The sequence below is a fragment of the Podarcis erhardii genome (genome assembly GCF_964252035.2).
Source record: "Podarcis erhardii genome assembly, chromosome: 5".
NCBI classification, from domain to species: Eukaryota; Metazoa; Chordata; class Lepidosauria; order Squamata; family Lacertidae; genus Podarcis; species Podarcis erhardii.
In genome coordinates this window covers 7,769,393-7,792,813 of record NC_138509.1, presented here as the reverse complement: position 1 = coordinate 7,792,813, position 23,421 = coordinate 7,769,393, and the positions used below count along the sequence as shown (strand labels likewise).

The following is a 23,421-nucleotide window of genomic DNA, read 5'->3' as shown; positions in this document are numbered from 1 at the left end:
ATCTTTCCCAACATCAGGGTCTTTTCCAGGGAGTCTTCTCTTCTCATGAGGTGGCCAAAGTATTGAAGCCTCAGCTTCAGGATCTGTCCTTCCAGTGAGCACTCAGGGCTGATTTCCTTCAGAATGGATAGGTTTGATCTTCTTGCAGTCCATGGGACTGCACCATAATTCAAAAGCATCAGTTCTTTGGCGATCAGCCTTCTTTATGGTCTTCTTTATGGACCCTGATGTTGGGAAAGATTGAGGGCACAAGGAGACAGTAAGAGTTGTTCGACAGTGGAATTTGCTGCCAAGGAGTGTGGTGGAGTCTCCTTCTTTGGAGGTCTTTAAGCAGAGGCTTGACAACCATATGTCAGGAGTGCTCTGATGGTGTTTCCTGCTTGGCAGGGGGTTGGACTCGAAGGCCCTTGTGGTCTCTTCCAACTCTATGATTCTATGATTCTATGATTCTAAAAGTATGTACCTTCTCTTATCGGTCCTCAATCCAACAACGCTCAGCTTCATTGGAAGCCCACAAGTGTTATGGTAGAGAAAAACTTTTCTCTATTCCTTCTCTCTGTGCCATGTACTTCTATCATGTTACCTCTTGTTGCCTTTTCTTTAAGCTGCCCGCCCGCCCAATGTTGCCTGCAACCTTTCTTCCTTGGATAGTCGCTCCATCTGCTTGATCATTTTAGTGGCCCCTTTCTGAACCGTTCCCAACTCCACAATACCCTCTTTGAGGCGAGGTGACCAGAACTGTACACAGTTTTTCCCCAAATGCCCCAACAGCTTAAAATATCCTGGAATGAAAGATGAAATTAGGGCTGAGGATGTGTGTGACATGAGCCCCTCTTCCACCCCAACCAAACTATCCCAGAGCTGTAGACCCCCTTCTCCACCCTCTCCTCCACTCAAGTTTGGAGCTAGATGAAGACAGAGGTCCTCTGGCTGGGACGGGACGATATGGGATTGAGGGGGCAACTCCCATCTCTTGCGGGGGTGCAATTAGTACCAGCACCGTCCGTTAAGAGTTTGGGTGTAATCTTCGATACCTCCCTCTCCATGGAGGCGCAGATTGCAGCTATTACAAAGGCGGCATTTTTTCATCTCCGCCAAGCTAAGCAGTTGGCTCCTTACCTCTCTCGCCCTGACCTAGCCACTGTGATCCACGCGACGGTCGCCTCCAGACTGGATTATTGTAACTCACTCTACGTGGGGCTGCCCTTGAGACTGACCCAAAAACTCCAGCGAGTGCAGAATGCTGCAGCGAGACTCCTTATGGGGTCTTCGCTGCGAGATCACATTCATCCGGTGCTATACCAGCTGCACTGGCTCCCGGTGGAGTACAGGATCAGGTTTAAGGTGCTGGTTTTAACCTTCAAAGCGCTATACAGCCTAGGACCCTCGTACCTACGGGACCACCTCTCCTGGTATGTCCCACGGAGGACCTTACGGTCTTCAAATAAAAACATCTTGAAGGTCCCAGGCCACAGAGAGGTTAGGCTGGCCTCAACTAGAGCCAGGGCTTTTTCAGCTGCGGCTCCAACCTGGTGGAATGCTTCGTCACAAGAGACAAGGGCCCTGCAGGACTTGACATTTTTCCGCAGGGCCTGCAAGACAGAGCTGTTCCACCAGGCCTTTGGTCAGGGCGCAGCCTGACTCCCTCCTTTGGCAATCTTTACAGAACTTTAGTTTATGGTTGTTATCAATTTTGATTTTAATTAATTTTTATAATGTTTTTATAATGTTGCACTACTTTAGTGTTGTTAGCCGCCCTGAGCCCGGCTTCGGCTGGAGAGGGCGGGATATAAATAAAATTTATTATTATTATTATTATTATTATTATTATTAGTCCTATAACTGGGCAGTTAATGTTCAGAAATCTCACAGCAGGATACTATAGAGGGGTGGGATTTTTTTGGCTTGTTTCTCTGCCCCCCCCCCAGCAATTCCTTTTGGGCCTCCAACCTATCCATTTCTAATGCACAGTGCTTTTTTTCTGGGCGGATGCAGGGGTACGCATACCCCTAAACATTTTGTGAATCTAAGTTTGGCCTCATTGAGGGACAGTATTTCAATATGAATAGGAAAATGAGAGCACCCCTAAGCATTTTTTTAATGGAACAAAGGCACTGCTCATACATACCAGAAAACAGGTCCTCTCCCTAGTTCCCAATTCCTGCCACAAGGCTTGGGTGAAAACCAGTTTCTTTCTAAATGAAAATAAAACCTAACTTGCACTGGGACACGCCCCCAGAAGCATCATCACCTGCAAGGATGAGGCTGAAATAGACCAGCCAGATGCTATAGATAGAAGCATGTGAATGCCCTGAATACATTAATGAATTTTTTTCAGGGGGGATTAGACTTCAGTACAGAGAATACACCCCATGCAGATGTTTTGCTGTGATTTGTCAATGGTGTTGCAATTTAATCCACTGCACAGGAAACAGAAGAGCCTTTCAGCTGGTGTCTCCCTCTGGGAGCTTACACAGAAACATTATCTCCTTTCCCCATTCCCAGTAATTTGGATTCATGAAAATAGGGACTGGCTGAGCAGGCTGTAAGAACAGACCTCCCCTGCCTCTGCTGTGCCCATATTTCCTTCAGCTATTCTCCTGCAATCCCACGGGTTTTTAATCAATGTTCCAGAGATCATTTGCAATTCCCAGGAAGCTTATCAAGCTTTCCTCCATGTGAGGATCCATAATGACAGACAAGCTTCCATTGTCGACTGTGACCACAGTTTCCTCAAGAGTGTGAAGGACAGAGAAGTTACCGTGTGAGATGTAATCCACTGGGAGCAGTCAAGTACAACATTCCTTGTTTTGCTAGAGTGGACATGCAAGGGAATGTTTGTTTTTGTTTTTTTTAAAAAATATCTTTATTAAGGTTTTAGAAGAAGAAATGGATTACAAAATAGATGTCAAAAGGGAAAAAAAAACAAGAAAAGGTACAAAAGTACAGAGATACAAGAAAAAAGTTACGAAATACAAAATAGGAAAAAAAAACAATTAAAAACAAATCCATCTTTTCATAGCTTATACTTCATTTACTTATTTCCCTGACCCCCTCACACCTCCATTTTCTGTATTCCAGTTCACATATTTAGTTCAGCAAATCCTTTCCCTCTTTGCTTTAATCTTAATCCAATGTCTTAACACATTGTAACTTTATATTTTCATCTGTTATCAATCTATTTTTGCAAATTCATTCTAACCTTATTGCTAAAACCACTTCGTTTCAATCCAACATCATTTTAACTTTCATTAATTTTACAATATTTCTGAAAATAGTCTTTAAATTTCTTCCAGTCTTCTTCCACCAACTCTTCTCCCTGGTCTCGGATACTGCCAGTCATTTCCGCCAATTCCATGTAGTCTATTACTTTCATCTGCCATTCTTCCAGGGTGGGTAGATCTTGTGTCTTCCAGTACTTTGCGATGAGTATTCTTGCTGCTGCTGTAGCATACATAAAGAAAGTTCTACATGCAAGGGAATGTTTGGTCCAGCCAGTCGAAACTGTTCCTCCTGACCTGGAGCATCCTTCCTTGCATGTGACTAGTGGGTGGGCGTGACCTTTCCAGACCTGGTAAAAGGCCAAGGAATGCCACCACTTTTCTCTCTTCTCTCTTCCTTTCCGTCCTGCAAACTTCCTGTACTGCTGATACTGAGCTTGCAACCAGCTTTCTGCTGTGTAAGAAGGGGAATGGACATGGGTGGCGCTGTGGGTTAAACCACAGAGCCTAGGACTTGGCAATCAGAAGGTCGGCAGTTCGAATCCTCATGACGGGGTGAGGTCCCGTTGCTCAGTCCCAGCTCCTGCCAATCTAGCAGTTCGAAAGCACGTCAAAGTGCAAGTAGATAAATAGGTACCGCTCCGGCGGGAAGGTAAATGGCATTTCCGTACGCTGCTCTGGTTCGCCAGAAGCGGCTTAGTCATGCTGGCCACATGACCCGGAAGCTGTACGCCGGCTCCCTCGGCCAATAAAGCGAGATGAGCGCCACAACGCCAGAGTTGGTCACGACTGGATCTAATGGTCAGGGGTCCCTTTACCTTTTAAGAAGGGGAACGCACCCTGCTAAGTGAAGGAACGTGCTAGCACAAGTTAGGGTGAATATTAATAAAGATTATATCCTCTCCTGCCACCCTCAACATTCCCACATACGGGACTAGGGCATACTCAAGGCCTCACGGCTGTCCTGTGTGAATCAACAGGATGCCCTAAAACATACTGCAGGGGGGGGGGGAGAGATTGAGCCAATTCCCCTTGCTGTACTCCATATTTTCCTGGCAATCCAGTTCAGGGGGGTTCTGCACCACAGATTTTAGATTATGGACTATTGGCAAGTCTCCTCACACACTGTTTTCTTTTTTAAATGTTCCTCTAAAGCTGCTGTTGTTGATATTAGTGCTCCTGCAGGAAGAAAAAAGCAGAAATTAAAAGCTCAGGTATTTATATTTTAAAATTGAAAGCAGTACAGTGGGACAGGTGATTCAGCCGATGTAAAAGCCCCCCCCCCCGAAGCTGCTGTTTACTTTCCAAATCTTCTTTTAAATTATCTTTTATTATGGAAGCATAATTGGAAGAAAAGAAATTAAAATGAATCTAAACACTATCATGTTACGAAATAAACTTGTGTCATTAAAAAAAACAACCTCATATTTTTGTGTTCTGCAGGAGTTCAGCTGTACAATAGCAGAATTTTTTTTTATTTACAAAGATACCCCAGTAACTTATTTAACATGCAGAGGCACTACAGCAGATGAACAGGTATTCCTCATTACATACCCTCCAACATTACTCCAATGAAAATATGGACATCCCATTCCATAAAGATAATTTTACTACAATGGTACCTTGGGTTACAGACGCTTTAGGTTACAGACGCTTCAGGTTAGAGACTCCGCTAACCCAGAAATAGTACCTCGGGTTTAGAACTTTGCTTCAGGATGAGAACAGAAATCGTGCTCCAGCGGCGTGATGGCAGCAGGAGGCCCCATTAGCTAAAGTGGTGCTTCAGGTTAAGAACAGTTTCAGGTTAAGAATGGACCTCCGAAACGAAATAAGTTCTTAACCTGAGGTACCACTGTATTTATACCCCACACATCTTATTGGGTCACCCCAGCATGCTGAGCATCTTCCAACATACAGTATATAAAAACATAATGAAATATTTAAAAAACTTCCCCATAGAAGATTGCCTTCAGACGGCTTGGGGGTTGGATAACACCATACCCTCCAACATTTCTCCAATGAAAATTGGGACATGCTAAGGAAAAGTGGGACATTCTGGGATCAAATCAGAAACCAGGATGGCTTCTCTAAATCAGGGACGTCCCTGGAAAATAGCGACACTCAGAGGGTCTATCATTAGACTGGGGCTGAAGAGAAACAAGGATTACATCAAAAATAAGGATTCCCAACTTCGTTTCGCTGAATCATTTTGTTGATTTCTCAGTGTGTTTACTTGGGAGTAAGTCCCACTGAACAGCATGTTTACATTGAAGCAGTACCACTGTTAATTTTTGATTTCCCCTTAGACCTCCCAAAATGATGACATGAGATATCTTTTAAACCTGTAGTTCTGCTTTCTAACTAAGCCCTTTGCGAAGAAACCCCCCCAATCTATCTTTACATATAATAAAAATGTAAGACTGTAGTCAGGCTGCAGTTTGCTTGGCCACAGAAGGAGATGCTGGCAGGGAAGCCCTGGTGATCCACAGCAGGACAGCTAGAATGTGGGAATGTTCAGGGATGCAGGAGAGGATATATTGTCTGATTATATCCTTATCCAACTTGTGTTAACAAGTTCCACAATTTCAGCAGAGTAACATTCCCCTTATTTTAAACTTTGCAACGGATGCCTTTGCGCAGGCTCTCTAAGCCTCTATAATAACTGCTCTGGTATTTCCCCCTTTTTCCCCTCATAAAATATAAGAGACGACACAGTCTTTTACAAAAGTATAAAAAGAGTTTACTCACATTCTGTTCACAGTCAGATCCCAGAAGGCAGACTTAGCTTAATGAAGTAACATACACTTGAAATCTATCTCAAAAGAAGACAGTCCCTTTGTCCTCTCTTGGCTAGATGGCATCTTTGGCTCAGTAGATGTTGTTTCTTCAATGCATGTGGTGAAAGAGAGATGGCTGCCCTGCCCTGTGCTTTTGTCATTACCTGCACAGGTGAGGCCACACCCACCTCTAGTCACATGCAGAGGAAGTCTGTCCCAGCCCAGAAGGAAACAGGAAGTTTACCTGCTGGCTGGACAAACATTCCTCCCCATGTGTAAACATGTTCACTCTGGGAATGTTGTACTTGACTGCTCTTGTGTTTCACATCCCACATAGAACAGGCTGCAGCAGCTCCCTCAAGCTCTTTTGGTTCCTCCACTTGCCAGCCAGATTTCATAGAATCATAGAGTTGGAAGAGACCACAAGGGCCATCGAGTCCAACCCCCTGCCAAGCAGGAAACACCACCAGAGCACTCCTGACATATGGTTTTCAAGCCTCTGCTTAGACCTCCAAAGAAGGAGACTCCACCACTCCTTGGCAGCAAATTCCACTGTCAAACAGCTCTTACTGTCAGGAAGTTCTTCCTAATGTTTAGGTGGAATCTTCTTTCTTGTAGTTTGGATCCATTGCTCCATGTCTGCTTCTCTGGAGCAGCAGAAAACCACCTTTCTCCCTCCTCTATGTGACATCCTTTTATATATTTGCGGGCTGGCTGGTGCTCCTGCTAGGCACCTTCCTCCTTGCCAGCTAGCTTGGTCATCTGCTGTGCTACCTCAGCCTCTGCCCAGAATGAAGAGTCGGCCTGGGAGGAATAGCAGCGCAGGATGGGGGAAGGTGGCCAGAAGTGTCAGCCAACTGGCGTGGCCAAGCCAGTCCTGCAGCTGCCACCGATCCCCCATCCGGTGGCTCCTTCCTGTGCTGTTCCCTCTGGCTGAGACCACTTTCTATGACATAGGCTGGGGCAGCAGCATGAGGTGGAAAGGGGGCCTGAGCCTTTTGTGACACCCTTCCCTTCTCCTTTGCACCTCTGACATGCAAGGGGGAGAAGATGAAGTAGTTGAAATTAGTGTAGGGAAGAATTTGCAAGAAAAAGAGTTTGGATTTGATGTCCTGCTTTATCACTACCCTAAGGAGTCTCAAAGCGGCTAACAATCTCCTTTCTCTTCCTCCACCACAACAAATACTCTGTGAGGTGAGTGAGGCTGAGAGACTTGAGAGAAGTGTAACTAGCCCAAGGTCACCCAGCAGCTGGGTGTATGTGGAGGAGCAGGGAAGCGAACCCGGTTCACCAGATTACGAGACTACCACTCTTAACCACTCCACCACACTCCCACCTTCCCACTACACCTTCCCACACTCCCCATTTCAACTGCTGATTTGGACAGAGGGCAGGAGCATCACCTGTCCACCATGTGACATCAGAATGCCATGTGATTGATAGGTGGGTTGCCCCACCCACCTGTCAAATGTTAGTCCTTAGAGTGGGAGCCAGAAAGGTTTCTTGTTGCTGGTCTTGTCGTGGAATTCTATTCAATATTGATCCAGAGCAGAACTCCAGAGTATAGTTAGCAGAGTAAAAACTTAAACATGTTGCAGGATTCCCAAAAGATAGACCAGAGGCAATTAATATTTCATCCAGCAGAGCTTTACTGCTACTGAAGGCAATTTTTTAAAAAGAATTTTTTTTACCAACAACCAAAACACAAACAGTGAAACCCCCAGGCGACTGATACATTGGGTATACATAATCAATAATAACATATTCAAATCAACCATATGTACAATTTTATATACGTTAACACTCCTCCATCCGCAAGGTTTATTTAACTTTCAACATTTTAATTGCCCCAAATTGTTCAAACCTACCCAAATAATTCAATATCTTCTCAAACCAATCCTCCTCTTTCTCACTGACCTTAAACCCTTTCATTCTGTGTATCTTCACAGTTAGATATTCTAAAATTATAATATTATTCAGTTTTTTCCTCCATTGGTTCACCCCTAGCTCTTCTGCATTTTTCCAATTACTCGCTATAACCTGTCTGGGTGCAGTTACCATCAATTTTACCCATTTATATTCCTCTTTTGTTTTTAACTCGGTGCTGCTCAGACTAATAAGAACCATTAATTTAGATATTCCCACCTTCCAACCCACAATTCCCGATATTTCTATACCAATCCGTTTCCAAAATTCATTAACTAACGGACAGTCCCACCACATATGACTGTACGTTCCCATCACTCCACATTTCCTCCAACAATTCTTACTTCCAGATTTTGTAATATGCTATAACCTTACAGGTGTTTAATACCATTTTTGTACCAACTGAAGGCAAATGAGCATAATGGTCACAAATCTAATACATTCAGGAATGGCGCTGTCCATAAGAAATCCAGTTGCAGCAGACTTCACTTAAACTTACAATAACTTATAATAAGACTAAACCTTAAAACTACAGTATATACAGGACACCACACCGATAGGAAAAGAGATAGAGAAAGCAAGTGAAACCCAGACTCCTTCTGGCTTCTTATAGTCAGTATGCCCTTGACAGAAAGAATTAAGAGAACCAGTTTAAGACAGCTGCAATCAGCTTCTCTGAAGGAATCACCCAAATATCATGAACCTTCTGCTTGTTTCTTTCACACAGAGAAGCTGCCAGAACCCTCTTGAATTAAGTAGAATAGGAAAGATCTCTACACATCATACCAATATTTTCTGTACTAAGAAATGCAAACTGACAGGTCTAAGGGGTTAGTGTGTGGGGTTGGGGTTGTTTGGCATAGGGTGGGAGATGGGGTAGGCTGGGCTGGTGAGCAACATGAGCAGGAGTGCAGCTCCTAGTTCTCGTTCAAAATAAATAAAGAAACATGAAGAAATATACCCAGCAGTTCTGGTTTAAAAATACGGTTGCATAGAATGGCAGAGATAAAGCTACGTCTGCAGTTTCATAACTCCTGTCTCTGTGGCCAGTTGATGTACCTGCAAGTTTCTCACGCCCCATGGGTGACTCTTGACCCCCCTCCCCTCATAAGGTAACCTCCAGTTCTCAACAATAAATAATCTACACTGATTATTTTTGCAAGCTTGTAACCTTAGATGCCACTAACGCCGTATTAAATTGTTGGAAGAAAATTATATCAAAAGGACCACGTTGCCAGGAAATAATCACTAATGTCAACCATTTAACATAATTAATTTTTTTTCTGTCGCAGGGATATTTTGTATCTTTGGGGCAGTGTTTTGAGGGCAATGTTTTTCATTAAAGGGAAATGAGTTAATCCTTAGGAAATTGGGAATGATATGGCTTGATGAAGATGCCAGACAGATTGAGTATGAAAATACCGCTGCAGAGTTACCCAGGAGTTTTCTGCAACGGGCTATGGGACAGGGGCTTTACCTGCCCCAGAAGAGCCTGGCTCAGCAGATTTTATTATTTCAATTTCTTTATTTGGAACATTTTATCCCCCCTCCCCCACCGTTTGGAGGTGGCCTTCAAAATTATGACAACAAAACATACAAAAACAACTTCAAAAAAACAGCAAAACCAATAGGGAAAATAACAGCAAAAATAGTAATTGCAGCAACAAAATGACACCTGACCACAGCACTCTCCACAACAAAATCTTTGTAGGAAAAACTGCACCGTTTGTTTCCACACTAAAGACCTACCCTACAGCATCACAGAGGCAGTTTTTCTTCAATTGGCAGGAAGCAAAATTAAAGCACTTAATTCTACAGAATATTATCCAGCAAGGCATTATATTATAGCATCCTTCCATATTGCCTACTTGCAAGTAAGTTCCATTCAGCAAATGTAATTTCTAACATTAACTGAGAGATTACAGGTTGAGCCCATTTTATTGCTTTACTACTCAGTGTGATGGGCAGGTGATTAAGTGCCCTTTGTTTAGTCAGGTTCTCTTTCAGATTCCTGGGTTTTAAAATTGCAATACTGTATAGGGAAATAGCAATGGGAGAGGCTGAACCGGAAAGAGGAAGTTTTTGATTCCACAGAATTGTAAAACTGTAGCATTAGAACAGTCCCAAAGGGTCATCTAGATCAGGGGTAGGCAACCTAAGGCCTGGGGACCGGATGCGGCTCAATTGCCTTCTCAATCCGGCCCGCGGACAATCCAGGAATCAGCATGTTTTTACTTGAGTAGAATGTGTCCTTTTATTTAAAATGCATCTCTGGGTTATTTGTGGGGCCTGCCTGGTGTTTTTACATGAGCAGAATGTGTGCTTTTATTTAAAATGCATCTCTGGGTTATTTGTGGGGCCTGCCTGGTGTTTTTACATGAGCAGAATGTGCACTTTTATTTAAAATGCATCTCTGGGTTATTTGTGGGGCATAGGAATTCATTGATTTTTTTTTCTTCAAAATATAGTCCGGCCCCACCACATGGTCTGAGGGACGGTGGACCGGCCCACAGCTGAGAAAGGTTAGACCCCTGATCTAAACTAACAATGCAAAAGAAGAAGCTGGGAATGTGTGTTGTCAGCAAGTGGTTGCAAGCAAACAAACAAAAAACACCTGCATTCAGTGCCCCAAGTTTTAGCTGGTGCAGATTCTTCTTTTAGTTAAGTTTCTATTCCTTAAGATTATGAAAACAAGTACAAAGGGGGATTTGAAATGCCAGTGACCTTGAAGCTGGCAAGAACATATGCCTAGAAATCAGAAGCCTAGAAATGAGAAGCACAGAAGAAAGGAAAGACGAGGAACAGTGCCCATCTGTGGCAACATTGCACCAGGATCTCAGGACAGTCATAGAAAGAAGCATGAGACTCTTAATCTCAGGATTGTGGGTTTGAGCCCCACATGGGGCAAAAGATTCCTGCATTGCAGGGGGTTGGACTAGATGATTCTCACGGTCCCTTCCAACTCCATAAATCTATGATTATATGCCCGTTTGCCACACGGCCATGCCTGTGGGTTATCTGCCACAACCTTGCTGCTGCCTACTGAGTCCACAAGGCAGCCGATTCCATACTCCATGAACAAGCCAAAACATTTAAAGGAACAGTTGACAATGACAACTACCTGAGGTCATTCAGGACAACCTAAGGCAGGTCCAACCAAAGCTCCTTCACTCCTTTCTTCTGAAGAGGAAACAATGGCCATTCTTACTGATACTTCTTTGGTCATTCTCTGTGCATTTGCCATGAACTGCTGCCAGTCTCTGTGTCCATCAGAGGTTACCAAACTTTTAGGGCCAGTGGGGGTGTTTAAGGGAGCACCTCCAATGTAGGAGAAGGAGGAAGAAGAGCAGTTTCTTGCCTGTTGAGAATTTTTTCATTCATTGATGTAAAATCCCTTTAGCCAAACCCAAACCCCCAAAAATCCAGTTCATGAAAGGGGCTATCTATCTATGCCTCAGATCTTTTCGCTCCTGCTGATCCTGTGTGTGACTAGGCGAGTCTCTGGTCCAAATTTCACCTTCGCTGTAAACGCACCAGGTGGGCTTATCAGCCACAGGTTCCCCAGCCACCTTCTCTCCATCCCCGTCTCGGAGATAAAACACGGACCAACCTTAACCGGAAAAGATTTCTGATGCTGCTGCATGCGCAACAGAAGCCCTACCTAAATGGTAGCGGCGTTTGCAGAGATGTCTGGCTTTCCACACGCCTCCATTTCTCTGCTGCTGCAAATGTACTGGCAAAACATCCGTGTGGCTTTCCTGAGATATAATCCTCTCCCTCTCCGCCCCCCCCCCGCTCTCCACTCGTGCGCTGGATGATGAAAGTAATATCACAAGGGAACAGTAATAATCTCTTGCATTATCCCTGGGAAGCCGCAGTTCCCCCGCCGCCGGCCCCCCTCCCCCGCCGCCGTATTTGCCGAAGCAAAACAACCCCCCCCCCCCGCCGCCTGGGCGCATCTCCGCTGCCTCGGAGTGGCATCCCCGCGCATCCCAACAGGTGCGCAAAGTTGCGCCGGGAGCGCTCCCTCGAGAACTATGGAGATGACCCCTCCGGAGAGAGGCGCCCCGGGGCTCTCTACCTCGATCGGTGCGCAGCGCGCCCAGAGGCACTCTCGTTCCACCCGGAGGCAGTGGTCCAGGCGGCGCGCGCGCGCGCGCATCTCCCGCGTCCCGCCCCGAGCGCGCAGCAGCGGCTCTTCGTCGTCGTCGGGCCCGGCGCGCCGCGGGGGGCGGGCTTTCGCTTAGCAGGCGGCGGTGGCGGCGTGGGGGGCGCGCGCGCGCGCGCATTTGCCGAGGCCGCGGTTGCGCCGGAGAGCCGAGCTACGCCGGGACCCCCGCCTCCTGGTTGCCGCCCGGGAAGAAGGCGAGAGCCTCGCTTGACGTCAGGAGGAGCCGGCGAGCCAGCGAGCGAGAGCCTGCCGCCTCCTCTCCGCGTTTGGCCGCCGCTTGGCGCGCTTCGTGCGCGCCCAAGCAGCAGCAGCAGCAGCCGGAGGAGGAGGCGCGCCGCCCCACCGGGAGGTGGCTGCCTCGGACGGGGCGCAGCATGCGGGGAGCCTCCGATGCCTCTTGGTGCCCCCGACGCCGCCCCGGCTGCTCCCCATGGAGATCGCGCTGGTAACGCTGGAGAACGGCGGCGCCACGGCCATCGGCGAAGATGGCCCCGGCGGCGGCCTGAGCCGGGCTGAGCGGCTCCCTTGGCTGCCCGAGTGCGGCGCCAAGGAGGGCTGCCCGGAGCCGGGCGCAGCGCGCGGCTCGCCGCGAGGCCTCCTGCGCCCACCCGACGTGGCCATGCTGGCGGCCGACGAGGAAGGGCCCCCCCGCCCGGGCAGGGCCAGGGCCGCGGCGGGGGCCCCCTCGGCCACTGAGCCCCCGCCGTCTTCGTCGGCTGCTGGGGGCGACGAGGGTGACGAGGGGCCGGAGGCGGAGGCGGAGAGCGAGCGCGCCCTGGGCGGCCAGCAGCGCGTCCTGCTCAACATCTCCGGGCTGCGCTTCGAGACGCAGCTGGGGACCCTCAGCCAGTTCCCGGACACGCTGCTTGGGGACCCCGAGAAGCGCATGCGGTACTTCGACCCGCTGCGCAACGAGTACTTCTTCGACCGCAACCGGCCCAGCTTCGACGGCATCCTCTACTTCTACCAGTCGGGCGGCAAGCTGCGGCGGCCCGTCAACGTCTCCATCGATGTTTTCGCCGACGAGATCCGCTTCTACCAGCTGGGCGACGAGGCCATGGAGCGCTTCCGCGAGGACGAGGGCTTCATCCGCGAGGAGGAGAAGCCGCTCCCGGCGCACGAGTTCCAGCGTCAGGTGTGGCTCATCTTCGAGTACCCGGAGAGCTCCAGCTCTGCGCGGGGCATCGCCATCGTCTCCGTGCTCGTCATCCTCATCTCCATCATCACCTTCTGCCTGGAGACGCTGCCCGAGTTCCGCGACGAGCGGGAGCTGCGCGCGCCCCTGCTCCCGTCGCCCAACGGCACGGCGGAGAGCGCCCCGACGGCGCCCAGCACCCTCAGCGACCCCTTCTTCATCATCGAGACCACGTGCGTCATCTGGTTCACCTTCGAGCTGCTGGTGCGCTTCTTCGCCTGCCCCAGCAAGCCCGAGTTCTCCAGGAACATCATGAACATCATTGACATTGTGGCCATCATCCCCTACTTCATCACGCTGGGGACGGAGCTGGCTCAGGAGCAGCAGAAGAAGGAGCAGCCGCAGGGAAGCAGTAGCAGTAGCAGCAGCAGCAGCAGCAGCAGCAACGGAGGCCAGCAACAAGCCATGTCCTTGGCCATCCTGAGGGTCATCCGCCTGGTCAGGGTCTTCCGCATCTTCAAGCTCTCCAGGCACTCCAAGGGGCTGCAGATCTTGGGTCAGACTTTGAAAGCCAGCATGAGGGAACTGGGCCTTCTCATCTTCTTCCTTTTCATCGGAGTGATTCTCTTCTCCAGTGCCGTGTATTTTGCTGAGGCTGATGATCCCGAATCACATTTCTCCAGCATCCCTGATGCCTTCTGGTGGGCTGTGGTCACCATGACCACGGTGGGCTATGGGGATATGAGGCCTGTCACTGTGGGGGGCAAGATTGTGGGGTCCTTGTGTGCTATTGCTGGCGTGCTCACCATTGCCCTGCCTGTCCCGGTTATTGTCTCCAACTTCAACTACTTCTACCACCGAGAAACTGACCATGAGGGAGAGGCCATCCTCAAGGAGGAGTCTAGTACTGCTCAAGGCGGCTCAGCCGGGGACTTGAAGAGACGAACCAGCAAAAACTCTTTGGACAAATCCGTTGTGCACTTGGAAAACGCTGAGGGGGTTAACAATGGGACCGGGTCTGTGGAAAAGGCCAACATCAAAGCTAAAAGCAGCATGGATCTCAGAAAATCTCTCTATGCACTCTGCCTGGATACCAACAGGGAAACAGACTTGTAAGACAAGGGGAATAGGAAGAAGGTGAAGTTTGCTTGATGGAATTGTTAGAGAAAGCTGAATGGTACTGTCACTTAGTGTTCATTTTTGAAATATGGTAGCCGTTCTTAAGAAACCTTCAGGAAAAAGCAAGTTATTTTGTTTCATTTTGGTTTTTAATGTTCTCCCCTTCCCATGAGACTGTCATCTATTTATAAAACCAGCTAAGACTAAGCTAGACACCTCCCATTATCTAGGAGGCTTTCTAAGCTGTTAAGTGCAAATTGATGTTGCTTGCGGATAATTTATTTTACTGAAAAAGAAACAGTTCATTTGTAGCACAGTTCATTTGTCCAAACCCTCTTTTTCCATGGGAAGTAAATGGATTTATTTGTTGGTACTGTAGTTTCAAGCTGAAATATTTCTATTTTCTATATGTCTGATTATATTTATAGATGAAAAGAGCACTTTTTCGGTGATGTATGACTTCATAAAATCTCTAGAAACTTTTAGTGAAGTAATATATCCCCCCTTTTAGTACAAAACTGATTTTCTCGTGTGTGAAGTGAATGTGGTATTTTCAGCCTTCTAGCAGAAAAGTATTTTGTTGTCAGAGTTGGGGTTTTGTTCTCTTGTTGAGCCTTAAATTATTAAAAATGCAGATTTTTTTTTCTTAATAAATACATATAATACTGTATAATATTTCTGATAATCCATTGATGTGCTTTTTATCCCAAGAAACAAAAATCTTAAAAGTTTGTTGGTGTTGCTGTTTGGTTGCTTGTCCTTTATAACTGTTGTTTTTTAAGGGTTTTGTTTTGTTTTGTTTTGTTTTGTTTTGTTTTGTTACTAGAAACTGTTTACTATTAATCAGGTTTGATCCAAGTACACCACAGATCAAAGGCACTGAACATGACATAAGCGGAGCGTGAGAATAAATATGTTCAGGATGTGAAGCCTTTGGAATTGGCACTCTAGATTCCAGGTAGTACCGTTTAGTGCTTTCACTGTATGGTTGTCTCACTGACAGTATTCCAGGAATGGTTGCTTCTGAAAGTATCGAATGCAGTTATCTAAATAATGCTCTTGTGGCTTCGATTTTGCATGGGACAAGCATGGAGAAATCTTCAATGGGCCCATTTCGCAGTCTCCTGCACAGAAGTTCTCAAATGATAAATGGCAGGAGTCAGGACTACCTTTTATGAAGCACAGAACTCCATTGTTCACCTAGGATAACGCAGCCTGCTGTGAAATCAGCTGAGCCATGTCTTCAGACAACCATCCTCATCATTTTTGTTGTTGCTGCAGCAAGGAACCAAGTTATATGAGTTTGTGTCGAATTCCCATTTCATTGTGAATGAAGGTTTCAGTCTACTAATGAACATAGAAGAGGACCGGCAATCAAGGTTAGTTTATATCTAACTCAAAACTATTCATGCTGAATTGCATTTGTTAATGAGTGCTAAGAAAGTGAATCAAGGTAGCTTTAAATCACTCTTGAAAGCTTAGCCCGGAGACTCCTTTGAATTCTGTCATGATTAACATATGGCCTAATCCTTCTTTACATGCCAGAAAGACCTCAGCACACAGAAGCCAAGTGCATACAGATAGCTCACCCCATCACGGGGATTTGAACCGCTGACCTTCTGATCGGCAAGCCCAAGAGGCTCAGTGGTTTAGACCACAGCGCCACCCATTGTCCCAGCTCCTGCCAACCTAGCAGTTCGAAAGCACGCCAATGCAAGTACAGCGATACCTTGGTTTACAACCACAATCTGTTCCAGAGGTCTGGTTGTAAACCAAAACAGGTTGTAACTCAAGGCGCACTTTCGCCAATGGGGCCTCCCAAAAATATTTGGTTGTAATAAAAAAGAAAGGGTTGTACAGTGGTACCTCAGGTTAAGTACTTAATTTGTTCCGGAGGTCCGTTCTTAACCTGAAACTGTTCTTAACCTGAAGCACCACTTTAGCTAATGGGGCCTCCTGCTGCTGCCGCACCGCCGGAGCCCGATTTCTGTTCTTATCCTGAAGCAAAGTTGTTAACCTGAAGCACTATTTCTGGGCTAGCGGAGTCTGTAACCTGAAGCGTATGTAACCCGAGGTACCACTGTAATCCAAAAAAAGGGGACACAGCACTTCAGGGTTTGACATGGTTGTAATCCAAAATGGTTGTAATCCAAAACGGTTGCCAACCAAGGTGCCACTGTAGATAAATAGGTACCACTGTGGCAGGAAAGTAAATGGCGTTTCTGTGCACTCTGGTTTCTGTCATGGTGTTCTGTTGCACCAGAAGTGGTTTAGTCCTGCTGGCCACATGACCCAGAAAGCTGTCTGTGGACAAACGCTGGCTCCCTCGGCCTGAAAGCGAGATGAGCGCCACAACCCCAGAGTCACCTTTGACTGGACTTAACCATCCAGGGGTCCTTTACCTTTTACCTTACAGACAGCAGAGCAAAGTGGAAAGACTTTCTTTGGACCCCACCACTTCAAGCTGCCGGTGGGGTGTATCCTCAAGAGAGAAAACTCCCAGCTCATTGGAAGATAGCATATCAGGAATGAAGTTTAGCTAAACCCTTCTCTCTAGCATACTTCTCTACAAGCTTCTCTGTAAACAGGGCTTATTTTTGTGTGGACAATTCAAACACACACCCTACTCACACAACTACTATATTCAGGGCGTGGGATATAACCCTCAGTTTTGCCAGGGGGTAAGTTGACCCTCACTTCAGAGATAAAAGCAACCAATGAACTGGCCAGAACTTTGCAAATGGGAGCAGAATTGCCATTCTACATGACTTGGTGATTTTTAATAGACTTTTTTTGGTCTTACAAATACACCCAATGAGGGCACATTTTGAATATGAAAAGAAGCTTTTAACCTGTGCCTGGAGAGAAGATTCCTGTATGTTTTCCCTAAAAGCAGCTGAGGGAAGGGGGATATTCATAAGAAAAAACACACATGTCTGAAAATGCAATTCTGTCTCATCTCCATAAATGTTGCTATCCTTCAGTGTTTATTCCTGCTTGCTCATACATATGCAAATTGATAGTTGCCTAAAGAAGCCAAATCTTGCAAAATTCCCCTGTTTGGTCACTTGAAGGCAACTGCCCCCCCCCCCAATTAAATATAATAAACTCAGTTAAGTCATTATTTTCTCCCTGCAGGGAAGTGAATAGAGGCACATCCATGCTCAAGACTCAAACTAAATTGAGTGGACTTCTTGTTGGGAAAATCAAACCATAGCTGTCAACATCCTATTCGGAGTAAGGGAATTTCCCTTAAAAAAAGGGAAAAGTTGACAGCTATGAATCAAACCCTTTCTTCTTTGTGATGTTTATTTCCTGTTCTGGTCAGGTTGGAATTGTGCATCTCATGCAGAAAAGCATAATTAAAGTTGCAACATTTTGAATCTGGGGGTTCAGGATATTGAATTACATGCATTTTTAAAAAAACTTGTTAATTCCCTATACCTGAAAAAACTCTTTTGTAATCAGATAAAGAAGCCAAAACAAACCTCGGTTCAGTACGTGTATTTTAAAAGATGTACCTGACGACTCCAAAAATGTTTTAATAATGGAATTGTGATAAGGATTATTGCTTCTAGTTCAAAAGTACAAGGAGGATAAGGATATATTGACAGATATAAGGAGGAGGATGAAAGTCTTAATGTTATTTTCTATGGGATCTTATAGGCAAGAACACATACAAATTCCCTTCCCTTGGATACTGCTGACAGCTGTTCCAAATTCTGGTGCTGATAAGTTTGGGGCCGAAGGCAGGGTTTACATTTTTACTATTGTCTGGGTAATGGGCAGAAATTATAAAGGTGTAGAGATGCAGAAGGGACGCGGGTGGCGCTGTGGGTTAAACCACAGAGCCTAGGACTTGCCGATCAGAAGGTCAGTGGTTCGAATCCCCGCAATGGGGTGAGCTCCCGTTGCTCAGTCCCTGCTCCTGCCAACCTAGCAGTTCGAAAGCACGTCAAAGTGCAAGTAGATAAATAGGTACCACTCTGGTGGGAAGGTAAACAGCGTTTCTATGTGCTGCTTTGGTTCATCAGAGGCGGCTTAGTCATGCTGGCCACATGACCCAGAAGCTGTATGCCGGCTCCCTCAGCCAATAAAGCGAGATGAGCGCCGCAACCCCAGAGTCGGTCACAACTGGACCTAATAGTCAGGGGTCCCTTTACCTTTACCTTTAGAGATGCAGGAAGCTGGGCAAGCCACTCTGAAGAAGCATTTTTGAGGTGGATCTGGCAGGGATTCCATCCTATCACTGATGGGGAAGGCACCCTGGCCCAATCTGGGCCTGTGTGTTTACCACTTAGGCTAACAGTTTATCAAGTTGGAATTGAAAATGAGAAAAATAATCTTTAGGGCAGGGGTAGGCAACCTAAGGCCCGGGGGCCGGATGCGGCCCAATCGTCTTCTCAATCTGGCCTGTGGACGGTCTGGGAATCAGTATGTTTTTACATGAGTAGAATGTGTCCTTTTATTTAAAATGCATCTCTGGGTTTTTTGTGGGGCATAGGAATTCATTCATTTTAATTTTTTTTCAAAATATAGTCCGGCCCACCACATGGTCTGAGGGACAGTGGACTGGCCCACATCTGAAAAAGGTTGCTGACCCCTGCTTTAGGGGATGCCTGGCGCCTCAGAATAGCAGTCTAAAAAATTAGAGGAACATAGCAAACATATTGAAATGGCAGCAGTTCTATGTTAGACTTTTTAGCTTGAGATTTGAAATGCAAAGGTTCTGTTTCAGGTGACAGAAGATTCTTGGCTCATGTTTAGCTGATGCTATGCATTCATCGTTATGTCCCACTGAGTTTAATGGAGAATACGCTGAACTCAACGTGCATAACATCTTAGAAGACTCTGGAAAAGTTAAACTTTGTAGCTGTAACAGTTGCAAATGACGAAATCTGTATTTTTAAACAAAGACCTTGGTTTACATTTTCAATAAAACCTTTTAATTTTATTCTGAGAGTGCTTTTGAATGCAAAAAGGACAGTGAATCCTGAATACAAAATAAACCTCAGAGTTTTTTCCAAACTTGTCAAGCAGAGGGTTTCAGCAATTTAACTGAAAAAGCACATTTGAGAAGTAGACTCTAACCTATGAAAACTAATGCTATAAAAATGGTATTGGTCTTAAAAATGCCAAAGCCTTCTGCTAGTTCAACCAACTGATCTTTGGGGGTTTATTGGATATGCACGCTAAATATAAACACACTGCTGGCCAAGAAAAAGCCAATCTTGTTTAATATGAAAAATATTTCCAGAAAGGAAAAAAAATACCTTTAAAATCAGAAAAAAGGAGTATCAATAGTCATGAAATAAATAAGAGGATTGACAGAGCTAACCTATATAGGTCTACTTGGAAGTAAGTCTCACTGAATTTGGTGTACTTACTTTCAGGTAAGCGTGTACAGAATTGCAGCATAAACATTTTCTTTTAATTGTATGTGTTCGGGAACCTCGATAAAGTCAACGTTATTAATACAGAACTATAAAAATGGCTCGGAGAGTCTTTCATTTTGTTTGTAAATGCTTTGATACTGTAAAATGAATGGTTGCCTATCAAGGGCAGCTAGAATTTCTGAACGCTTCCTTAAAGTCCCTCCATGTTTCACTCTAGGAGAAAGCAGAGGTCCAATATTACTGGAGATATGAATTAACAACACTTGAATTAACAACAACTTGTCTAAACAGACGCTTCAGCATGCAAGTTGCAATAGTGCTTTTAAATGTGAGTTTTCACTATTTGGATTTCAGTGCTCAAGGGGGAAAAATGCTTCCTCCTGTGTTCCTTTAACTGGGCCCTAAATGATTGGGGCTTTTAAAGTGAACGCTCTAAACCCAACTGCAAATGGAGAGATAGGGTAGGAACAGCACAAATTAAAGGCCACTTTATGTTAAGAGCATAAACGTGGCACAGCTTTTCTGGGGGAAGAGGGAGTGGTACATATGTTTATGTTCTTTCAGGTCATAGTAGGTTAAGCATCATGGGCATAGCCAGGATTTATGTCGTGGGGTGTGAATGTGCAGGACACCCACCTGTCATCCTCTGTCTGGCTCTGTCTAGCAGATTTGGGATGAAATGTCTTGACAACAGTTGTTTTACATCCCTTTCTTTTGACCCCAAGTGCCCAGAAAAATCTGTCAAAATCTTTCTGCAATTTCTACTTTTAGTCAAGTATTTTTATTTATTTACTTGATTTAGGGGGGACAGCAGCCCATGCTAAGGATTCCCCTTTTAATCCAGTGGAATTTGCTGTTTTCTCCCTTGGATTATGTAAACTGGTCCCTACCAAGTGGAATGCCAGCCATTTGTAGTATAATAATAATAATAATAATAATAATAATAATAATAATAATTTCAAAGCCAATTTGTTTTTTTTAATAGATATTTATTAAAGTTTCAAAAATTATATAAAAACAAAACAAAACAACAATACAAACAAACAAAAACAAAAACAAGTATAATTTCAATCCCTTATTTTCTTATAACTTACTTCCCCGACTTCCTCATACCTCCCCTTTCTGTATTCCAGTTTCTAATTATTAATTCAGCAAATCCTCTCCCTTATTTTTCATTTAGTTTTTAACCTTTCTTTTCTTTTTACTTAACCATTACAGCTGGAAACCACATAATTTTTAAACCGACGTCATTCTAACATTCATTAATTTTGCAATGTTTCTTAAGATAGTCCTTAAATTTCTTCCAATCTTCTTCCGCTGTCTCTCTTCCCTGGTCTCGGATTCTGCCAGTCATTTCTGCCAGTCCCATATAGTCTATCACCTTCATCTGCCATTCTTCCAAGGTGGGTAGATCTTGTGTCTTCCAATACTTTGCGATGAGTATTCTTGCTGCTGTTGTAGCATACATAAAGAATGTTCTATCCTTCTTTGGCACCAATTGGCCGACCATACCCAGGAGAAAGGCCTCTGGTTTCTTCAGGAAGGTATATTTAAATACCTTTTTCATTTCATTATATATCATTTCCCAGAAAGCCTTAATCTTTGGGCATGTCCACCAAAGGTGAAAGAATGTACCTTCAGTCTCTTTACATTTCCAACATTTATTATCAGGTAAGTGGTAAATTTTTGCAAGCTTGACTGGGGTCATGTACCACCTATAAATCATTTTCATAATATTCTCTCTTAGGGCATTACATGCCGTAAATTTCATACCGGTGGTCCACAACTTTTCCGAGTCAGCAAACATAATGTTATGACCAATGTCTTGTGCCCACTTAATCATGGCCAATTTGTTTCCTGTCCCACACATCCTTCCACAATCTATTTGAATTTAGAGAGGCTCCTGGAGACATTTATGTCAATCTTCCATTACCTGGCCAATCAGCTCTCTGCACCACTCAAATGTATTGCTCTGGCCAGGAAGTCCTACTCATCTGTCTCCAGCCAGTAAATGCATGCTGTAATATTTATTTTTATTTTACTGGGGCCACTGGGGGCTAGCTGTGGCTGTGCAGTTCTCCTTCCTCTTGCTGCCAATGATGACAGTCCAGCCGCAGGATTTGAGCTTAGCAGCTCTGCTATTTAGATAGACAATGCATCCGTTCTGAAGCGCTTTCTTCAAAGGCATATTGGACATTTTGGGAAATCATCTTATTCCCCACGGTACATATACCATTGATTTCTGACACTCATAAATTCTAGTTATGCCTGAACACATTCCTTCTCAATAAGCTAACTGGCCTTCACACTTTTTTAAAAAAGCCAGCCCACCAGAAGATCTAGAGACCAAATTTAAAATTCCTTCTGTCTGTCACAGGCATTGTAGTTTTGGATAGATTACTCTGGTCTGGCTGGTCTGGTCTGTTCTCAGTCCAAGTGGTAGCCAACTAACCAGGGCTTAACAGCAGCCACAGGAATCAAGTAGCACTTTCAAGTGCATGTGCTTTCATAGAATACAGTGGTACCTCGGGTTAAGTACTTAATTCGTTCCAGAGGTCCGTTCTTAACCTGAAACTGTTCTTAACCTGAAGCACCACTTTAGCTAATGGGGCCTCCTGCTGCCGCCGTGCCACTGGAGCACGATTTCTGTTCTCATCCTGAAGCAAATCTCTTAACCTGAAGCACCATTTCTGGGTTAGCAGAGTCTGTAACCTGAAGCGTATGTAACCTGAGGTACCACTGTACCAAGAACGATGCATCTGATGACGTGAGCCGCAGTCCCACAAATCTTGTGCCCAAATAAATGTGTTAGTCTTGAAGGTGCTAGCGATGTTCTTTTCTGTTGTCTTGCTAAAAATGTGCTCACGTGGTCGTTGTGGGAAATAAGAATCTAAAAGAACCTGGCAAATATAAAAAGGCTCTTAACCAAAAAGTATAAGACTGCAAGAGATGGTTCAGATGAGAGCTCGGTGCCTATATATAGTTCAGGATTATGGATTGCACCCTGCCTGCATATATCACCTAAGCAAGCCTGGCCCAGCCAACAGCCACAAATTGGATTTGCTGAGGAACTGCTTGCAAAGACCAATGTCTGAATATTCTGCTGAGTCGCAGATATTTATTAGTGTTTTTTTTTCATGATTCCACAAACACACCCCTCCAATTCAAAATTGTGGACATTCTGGTTGGACATAAGCATTTTAATGGCTATCATTCTCTCTCAATCAGTATTATTTTCATAATCATGTTTTCTCCAAGTAGATCAATGTGACATTCCTGGTTGCGTGTCGAGGTCCCGAAGCCACTCCCCAAATAACTCACAACGCACACTTAATTTTTGTTTAAGGTTTTTGGCATAATTTTGGCCACAACTTTCTTTAAATACAAAACCGTGAGTGGTTGTTTAGGCATTGGTTAAGACTATCTGTCCCCCCGCCTGGGGACAGAACTGACTTCCGGGCACCACCGAAAGACAGTGCGGGGGAAAGCAAGTCGGGGAAGAATTGGAGCTGAGACACAGACCCTCAACTCTCACCCGCCTGCTCCCCGAAGACTTGCCGGCCCTAGTCCCATTCCAGAGATTGGACGAAAAGATGGCAAGCCCCAGGATTCCTTAAACGGAATTCCCTTTCCGCAGCAACCATGGAGGGGCAGGCCCAGCCTATCCTAACCCCTC

At 45.3% G+C, this 23,421-nt stretch overlaps 1 long non-coding RNA gene and 1 pseudogene across 2 annotated transcripts; both read left to right on the top strand.

The window, feature by feature from the left end:
- The first annotated feature begins 8,510 nt into the window (after nt 1-8,510).
- On the top strand, nt 8,511-19,303 carry LOC309341513. The gene is made up of 2 exons (XR_014156360.1): nt 8,511-10,446; nt 18,942-19,303. It is a non-coding gene; the product is annotated as an uncharacterized lncRNA (long non-coding RNA).
- LOC309341466 (potassium voltage-gated channel subfamily A member 1 pseudogene) lies at nt 12,280-15,022 on the top strand (annotated as a pseudogene). The gene has a single exon. The product of its transcript is annotated as a potassium voltage-gated channel subfamily A member 1 pseudogene (transcript).
- Nucleotides 19,304-23,421: the final 4,118 nt, after the last annotated feature.